The following is an 8769-nucleotide window of genomic DNA, read 5'->3' on the forward strand; positions in this document are numbered from 1 at the left end:
AAAAACATCCAAACAAGTGACTTCTCTTTCAACGAGTTTCACCGATTTTCTGTAACCTTTTCAACTTCGACTGTCCTTCTTTTGTGTTCTCTACTTGTTGTCGCCACAGGCCTATTCGTTTTCGTGACTCAGCAAAGAAACATGAAATACTGTTCATGGTGCCAAAGAGATTCCTCGCCTCTGTTGCAGTGCAACAATCAACGACGCAAAGGTTTAGAACGTGGCTGTAGCACCAGATATAAACTAAATCTGGAACGCGGTTTTTAATGTGAGAACAAAGTCCATTAAATTCACCCCTCATGTTAGAAGCACCGTAGAACGATTCCCCAGCTATATTTTCGTAATTAAGTCCATGCTTTTCGATCTTGGCTTGTAGAAGTTCGTTCATACCCTTGCCGCTGGAATCTTGGACAGGTAAGACAGCAAAGAGCCGTTCGTGAATTTCATCGTCTTTCACATATCTTAACACGATAGAAGCCTGGTCCACAACCCCAGCGTCTTGAGTTGTGTCCATTTGGATGCTGTACCTTTTTTCATCGATTTCGTTCACTATAGTTCTCCGCATGTGTTTTCAAAATGCTCCTTATCACTTTCTGGACCGTCGTCTTGGAAAGAAAAGTGACAAGTGAGCCACGACCCTTAGCTGCGTCTCCGGATTTTCCGCTCGCATCCATGTTCGATTTCCTTTTTCTGCTATCCTCTATTGCTTTTTTCAGATGTTCCTTAAGAGAGACGTCATATTTTGAAAGCAATAGTATGACCTCAAGGAAGTTTCCGTGGTTTATTCCTGGCTTTGTTAGAAGCTCAAGCCTCTCCTGGTCACCATGTGCTCTAGAAGGTAATCCTTGTTTCCCCAACAGCTTCACGACCTTGAAAACGCGATTCAGTACTTGAAGGTTTTGCAAGATCTGTTCTTTCCATTTGCTGGCCAAAGCTCTGTTTATGTACCATCCAATGTCTCGGCAGTTTTCAGCTTGAGCGTATGCTTGAGCCACAGCGATATGACCTTTCGATTTTCAATGTGCCTGGATTTTCTCATGGGCATGCCTAAAATTGGTGAATCCAGAAACAAACTGCGATTTTCCGTCGGAAAACGTGATGTATATGCTGCAAAGGATTGATTTTACTGTCATCTCTCTAGTTTCAAGAGTAAACCAGGATTGTGAGACGGAACCAGTGGTAAGTTTCCGGTAGCAAATTGAAGCGAAGTCAAAGCTAGGCTTTTCTATTTGAGGTGGTGTCGGCTGGAACGGATGTGACCTCATGAAATTTAATTTCTGAGCTAGTGTCGAATTTGGCGGTAAAGAGTAGCGAATAGACACGCTTACTGGCAAAGGTGGTTCACCATCAGCTAGCTTCGTGTCCGAGTCACCACTTCCAGTCTGGTTCGGATACGGTGTAGATTCCTCTGCTACTGGCTCCACTGGTCAGGAAGGCGTCACAGTATTTGAACATGTTGGCTCACCCTCCGTTGAAACTGGGTCGATGTCGTGTGATTCTTCGATGTGGTTTTAAAAATAGAATATAAGCATAAGAACACCCTGGCACACAAGCAGTCAAGGTAGGGTGAAGTTCTCAAGACTTCTGTAAAATGTCGCAGGCACTGAGGCCAGGATACTGAATCTTGGTTCAAAGTCACTTTTCGACCATCCGCCAACAAAAACCAGGTTTTATCAAGATTCAATGATCGGATAGGATTTTTCCACAGTCCAAAGGAGGGTTTCCAACTGGACATATTTTATGTCCAAAGGACATATTAGTAGTATCTATTCTATATATTTGAATTACACATACAATTACACAAGAAAAACCCATGCCTGAGACACAACACTTACACTTGAACATTTTACAAAGCTGGCATGGTTTTTTGTTATTGATAAGAATTGCACATGGTTGTATCATTTGACGTAGACATTTTTTAGGATCCAATCAGAGACAGCGATGGTTGTTCAATATACGATAACTTGATTGGTGATTGGGATTTGAATAAAAGGAATGGTTTTCACTACATACACTTACACGTGGACATTCTAAAAAGCTGGCAGAGATTGCATTAACTCGAGAGTAGTTTGTTATTAAAAATTGGATGTTGCAATCAGAATTGTTTGATTGACATTTGCAGAAAAGGGTAAGGGATTTGTGGATTGGAGTGTAACTCGAGAGTAGTTTGTTATTAAAAAATTGGATGTTGCAATCAAAATTGTTTGATTGACATTTGCAAAAAAAAGGGGTAAGGGATTTGCGGATTGGAGTGTAACTCGAGAATAGTTTGTTATTAAAAAATTGGACGCTACAATCAGAATTGTTTGATTGACATTTGCAAAAAAAGGGGTAAGGGATTTGTGAATTGAGGATTATCAGTTAAGATAGCCCCTTGCCATGGAACATAGCAATCTAAGTGATCATTGGCTGGTTCAGTGCATGTGTAATTGAACCAGCATATCTGATGATGGAAGGCCGGAAAAAATATGACTTGACCTAACTTTACTTCTTTGATGTGTTCCGTATAATACATAAGTGGTGGGGTGATGGCAGAAGGATCTCTTAGAGTACTTATAGTGCTGTACGGATGGCCGAGCTGCTAGCGAAAACCCCGTGTGGATGAGTTGAATAAAAAAATTTTAACAAGAAATGGCTGAAAAGTGTTTTGGGGGAGATGGGTTAATTGTGTACTGTATAATACACAAGTGATGTTTGGACAGTGTTGTCAATTTAAAATAGTTTAACGTTATACTATACGAAGAAGTTGATACTAAGAGGGGTTGTAGATAACAAGAAAAGAACTATAATAACGGATAGATTTACTTCTTCGATGTGTTCCGTATAATACATAAGTGGTGGGATGATGGCAGAAGGATCTCTTAGAGTACTTATAGTGCTGTACGGTGGGCCGAGCTGCTAGCGAAAACCCCTTGTGGATGAGTTGAAATAAAAATTTTAGTCTCTTTAGGCTGTTTGAGTTTTTTTGGTCTGTGTTTGTCTCTTTGGGTTGTGTTTCTCTTTGGGCTGTGTGTGTCTCTTTGGGGTGTTTGTGTCTCTTCGGGCTTTTAGGGTGTTTGAGTCTTTTTGGTCTGTGTATGTCTCTTTTGGTTGTGTTTCTCTTTAGGCTGTGTGTGTTTCTTTGGGCTTGTTGTGTCTCTTGGGGCTGTGTGGGTCTCTTTGGGCTGTGTGTCTCTTTGGGCTGTATGTTTCTTTGGGCTGTTTGAGTCTTTTTGGTATATTTGTGTCTCTTTGGGCTGTTTGAGTCTTTTTATTATGTTTGTGTCTCTTTGGGTTGTTTTAATCTTTTTGGTCCGTATTTGTCTCTATGGGCTGTTTGTGTTTCTTTGGACTGTTTGTGTTTTTTTGGACTATGTCTGTCTCTTTGGGCCGTTTGAGTCTTTTTTATCTGTTTGTGTCTCTTTGGGCTGTTTGAGTCTTTTTGGTCTGTGTTTGTCTCTTTGGGCTGTTTGTGTCTCTTTGGGCTGTTTGTGTTTCTTTAGGCTATGTGAGTCTCTTTGCCCTGTTTGAGTCATTTTGGTCTGTGTGTGTTTCTTTTGGCTGTTTGTGTCTCTTAGGGCCGTGTGTGTCTCTTTGGGCTATGTATGCCTCTTTGGGCTGTTTGACTCTTTTTAGTCTGTATGTGTCTGTATGGGTGTGTTTTTTGTCTTTTGGCTGTTTGTGTCTCTTTAGGCTGTTTGAGTCTTTTTCGTCTATGTTTGTCTCTTTGGGTTGTGTTTGTATTTGGGCTGTCTGTGTATCTTTGGGCTGTTTTTGTCTCTTAGGGCTTTGTGTGTCTCTTTGGGCTGTGTGTCTCTTTGGGCTGTTTGGTCTTTTTGGTCTGTTTGTGTCTCTTTGGGCTGTTTGAGTCTTTTTGGTCTGTGTTTGTCTCTTTGGGCTGTTTGTGTTTCTTTGGGATATGTGTGTCTCTTTGGGATATGTGTGTCTCTTTGGGCTGTTTGAGTCTTTTTGGTCTGTTTGTGTCTCTTTAGGCTGTTTGAGTCTTTTCGGTCTGTGTTTGTCTCTTTGGGCTGTTTGTGTCTCTTTGGGCTGTTTGTGTTTCTTTGGACTATGTGTGTCTCTTGGGGCTGTTTGAGTCATTTTGGTCTGTGTGTGTTTCTTTTGGCTGTTTGTGTCTCTTAGGCCCGTGTGTGTCTCTTTGGGCTATGTGTGTCTCTTTGGGCTGTTTGAATCTTTTTGGTCTGTATTTGTCTGTATGGGTGTTTTTTGTCTTTTTGGGCTGTGTGTGTCTCTTTGGGCTTTGTGTGTCTCTTAGGGCTGTGTGTGTCTCTTTAGCCTGTGTGTGTCTCTTTGGGCTGTGTGTGTCTGTTTAGGTTGTGTGTTTCTTTGGGCAGTTTGAATCTTTTTAGTCTGTGTGTGTCTCTTTTGGATGTTTGTGTCGTTTTGGGCTTTGTGTGTCTGTTGGATGTGCGTGTCTCTTTGGACCTTGTGCTTCTCTTTGAGTCGCAAGTGTCTCTTTGGGCTATGGGTGTCTCTTTGTGATTTGTGTGTCTCTTTAGGCTGTGTGTGTCTCTTTGGACTGTATGTCTTTTTGGGGTGTTTGAGTCTTTTTGGTCTGTATGTGTCTCTTTGGGCTATGTGTGTGTCTTTTTGGACTGTGTATGTCTCTTTCGGCTATTTGTGTCTCTTTGGACTGTGGGTGTCTCTTTGGGCTGTGGGTTGATTGGCAGAAGGATGTATTAGCGAGGTCATAGTGGAGGGCGAGTTGCTAGCGAAAAATCTAAGCTAATAAGGGTTTTTGACTGTAAACTCTAGTTTTTTGCCAGTTTGTAGTTTACGCACTAATATCAATATCAGTAACGATTCTATTTGAACTTTCTCCAAGTTGATCAAATTGGTCTCTAAACAGTTCATGATAAAAAAATAGTTTGGGACAAAGAAAAAAAAACTTAAAATAATGTCGTGAAATCATTTTCAACACTCAGAGCAGGGAGGGAGGGTATTGGGATTGAATCATAGAGAAACACCGAATTTACTTTTTTTTAAAATGTCACTCAAAGACGTTTCTTTGTTTTCACTGCCTTGAAATTGCATACAAGCGTGCCGACAAGGTGTTACAATCCTTTTGTTTGCTCAAAATTCGACAAATCCACAACAATTTGGCTGGTTTATTTTGCATGGTGTTTCTAAGGCCAATTAAGATGAATAAATGTCTTCAAAGTCAATGCTATAACAAAAAAAAAATTCTAGATATTTTTTTCAGTATGTAGTTTACGAACTAATATCAATTTCAGTAACGATTTTATTTGTACTTTCTCCAAGTTGATCAAATTGGTCTTTAAACGGTTCATGATAAAAAAAATAGTTTTGGACAAGAAAAAAAACCTAAAATAATATCTTGAAATCATTTTCAACACTCAGAGCAGGGGGATGTTGGGATTGAATCATAGAGAAACAACGAATTTACTTTTTTGTAAAATGTGACTCAAAGACATTTCGTTCTTTTCACTAGCTTGAAATTGCATACAAACGAGGCAATCAGATGTTACAATCCTTATGTTTGCTCGAAATTTGAAAAAGCAATGACGGATAGGCTACTTTATTTTGCATGTTATTTCTAATGCCAATTAAGATGAAGAAATGTCTTCAAAGTAAAGGCTATAAGAAAAACAAAGTTCTAGATATTTTTTGTCAGTATGTAGCTTACGCACTAATATCAATATCAGTAACGATTCCATTTGAACTTTCTCCAAGTTGATAAAATTTGTCTCTAAACGGTTCATGATAAAAAAAATAGTTTGGGACAAGAAAAAAAACCTAAAATAATGTCGTGAAATCATTTTCAACACGCAGAGCAGGGGGGTGTTGGGATTGAATCATAGAGAAACAACGAATTTACTTTAAAAAAAATGTGACTCGAAGACGTTTCGTTCTTTTCACTTGCTTGAAATTGCATACAAACGTGCTAATGAGGATTTACAATCCTTATTTCTGTTCAAGATTCACCAAAGCAATGACGGTTAGGCTAGTTGATTTTGCATGATATTTCTAAAGCCAATTCAGATGAAGTACTTTATTCACAGTCAATGCTATAAGAAAAAAAAGTTCTGCATATTTTTTTCAGTTTGTAGTTACGCACTAATATCAATATCAGTAACGATACTAATTGAACTTTCTCCAAGTTGTTCAAATTTGTCTCCAAGCAGTTCATGATAAAAAAATAGTTTGGAACAAGAAAAAAAAAATCTAGGATAATGTCGTGAAATCATTTTCAACACTCAGAGCAGGGGGGCGCTGGGATTGAATAATAGAGAAACAACGAATTTATTCTTTTTATAAATGTGGCTCAAATACGTTTCGTTCTTTTCACTGACTTGAAATTGCATACAAACGTGCCAATCAGATGTTACAATCCTTTTGTTTGCTCAAAATTCGACAAAGCAACGACGGTTAGGCTAGTTTATTTTGCATGATATTTCTAAAGCCAATTAAGATGAAGAAATGTCTTCAAAGTCAATGCTATAACAAAAAAAAAGTTCTAGATATTTTTTTCAGTTTGTAGTTTACGCACTAATATCAATATCAGTAACGATTCTATTTGAACTTTCTCCAAGTTGATCAAATTGGTCTCTAAACGGTTCATGATAAAAAAATAGTTTGGGACAAGAAAAAAAAACCTAAAATAATGTCGTGAAATCGTTTTCAACACTCAGAGCAGGGGGATGTTGGTATTGAATCAGAGAGAAACAACGAATTTATTTTCTTATAAAATATGACTCAAAGACGTTTCGTTCTTTTCACTGGGTTGAAATAGCATACAAACAAGCCAATCAGGTGTTACAATCCTTTTGTTTGCTCAAAATTCGACAAAGCAACGACGGTTAGGCTAGTTTATTTTGCATGATGTTTCTAAAGCCAATTAAGATGAAGAAATGTCTTCAAAGTCAATGCTATAAGAAAAACAAAGTTCTAGATATTTTTGTCGGTTTGTAGTTTACGCACTAATATCGATATCAGTAACTATTCCATTTGAACTTTCTCCAAGTTGATCAAATTGGTCTCTAAACGGTTCATGATAAAAAAAAAGTTTGGGACAAGAAAAAAAAACCTAAAATAATGTCGTGAAGTCATTTTCAACAAGCAGAGCAGGTGGGTGTTGGGATTAAATCATAGAGACACAACGAATTTACTTTATAAAAAAATGTGACTCAAAGACGTTTCGTTCTTTTCACTGGTTTGAAATTGCATGCAAACGTGCCAATCAGGTGTTACAATCCTTTTGCTTGCTCAAAATTCGACAAAGCAACGACAGTTAGGCTAGTTTATTTTGCATGATGTTTCTAAAGCCAATTAAGATGAAGAAATGTCTTCAAAGTCAATGCTATAAGAAAAACAAAGTTCTAGATATTTTTGTCGGTTTGTAGTTTACGCACTAATATCAATATCAGTGACGATTCCATTTGAACTTTCTCCAAGTTGATCAAATTGGTCTCTAAACAGTTCATGATAAAAAAATAGTTTGGGACAAGAAAAAAAAACCTAAAATAATGTCGTGAAATCATTTTCAACACTCAGAGCAGGGGGGGGAGGGCATTGGGATTGAATCATAGAGAAACATTGAATTTACTTTTTTTTAAAATGTGACTCAGACGTTTCGTTCTTTTCACTGGCTTGAAATTGCATACAAACGTGCCAATCAGGTGTTACAATCCTTTTGTTTGCTCAAGGTTGGACAAATCAATGACAGTTATGCTAGTTGATTTTGCATGATATTTCTAAAGCCAATTAAGATGAAGAAATGTCTTCAAAGTCAATGCTATAAGAAAAAAAAAGTTCTAGATATTTTTGTCGGTTTGTAGTTTACGCACTAATATCAATATCAGTAACGATTCCATTTGAACTTTCTCCAAGTTGATCAAATTGGTCTCTAAACGGTTCATGATAAAAAAATAGTTTGGGACAAGAAAAAAAAACCTAAAATAATGTCGTGAAATCGTTTTCAACACTCAGAGCAGGGGGATGTTGGTATTGAATCATAGAGAAACAATTAATTTACTTTTTTTTATAAATATGACTCAAAGACGTTTCGTTCTTTTCACTGGGTTGAAATAGCATACAAACAAGCCAATCAGGTGTTACAATCCTTTTGTTTGCTCAAAATTCGACAAAGCAATGATGGTTAGGCTGAAGTTCTGGATATTTTTGTCAGTTTGTAGTTTACGCACTAATATCAATATCAGTAACGATTCTATTTGTTTTTTTTGTGTAGTTGTTTTTTATTTTTGATTGTTCGACTTGATAGAAATTCTGAAACCAGTTGGTAGTTGAATTCACCTCTTGGAGACAAAACACAGAAATTTAATTCAGGAAATTATATAAAAAAAAATTGAACAAATTCTTTATTAACATTCATTATCGATTGAAGTCGCTTCCTAGACAGACAAAACAGTAATTTCACAGTGTGTATGTGTGTATGTGTATGTGTATGTGTATGTGTATGTGTATGTGTGTATGTGTGTCTGTGAATGTGTGTATGTGTATGTGTGTATGTGTATGTGTGTATGTGTATGTGTGTATGTGTATATGTAGATGTATTTATATGTATATGTGTATGATTGTGTGTGTTTGTGTATGTGTGTATGTTTATCTGTATGCGTATTTGTATGTGTGTATTTTTATTTGAATGTGTGTATTTTTATGTGTGTATGTGTTTGTGTGTATGCGTGTATGTGTGTATGTGTATGTGTGTGTGTATGTGTATGTTTAAGTGTGTATGTGTGTATGCTTATGTGTGTATGCTTATGTGTGTAGGTTTATATGTATCTGTGT

This window comes from Artemia sp. Qi Xiang Cuo, chromosome 16, assembly GCF_049724085.1.
Source record: "Artemia sp. Qi Xiang Cuo chromosome 16, ASM4972408v1, whole genome shotgun sequence".
NCBI lineage: Eukaryota > Metazoa > Arthropoda > Branchiopoda > Anostraca > Artemiidae > Artemia > Artemia sp. Qi Xiang Cuo.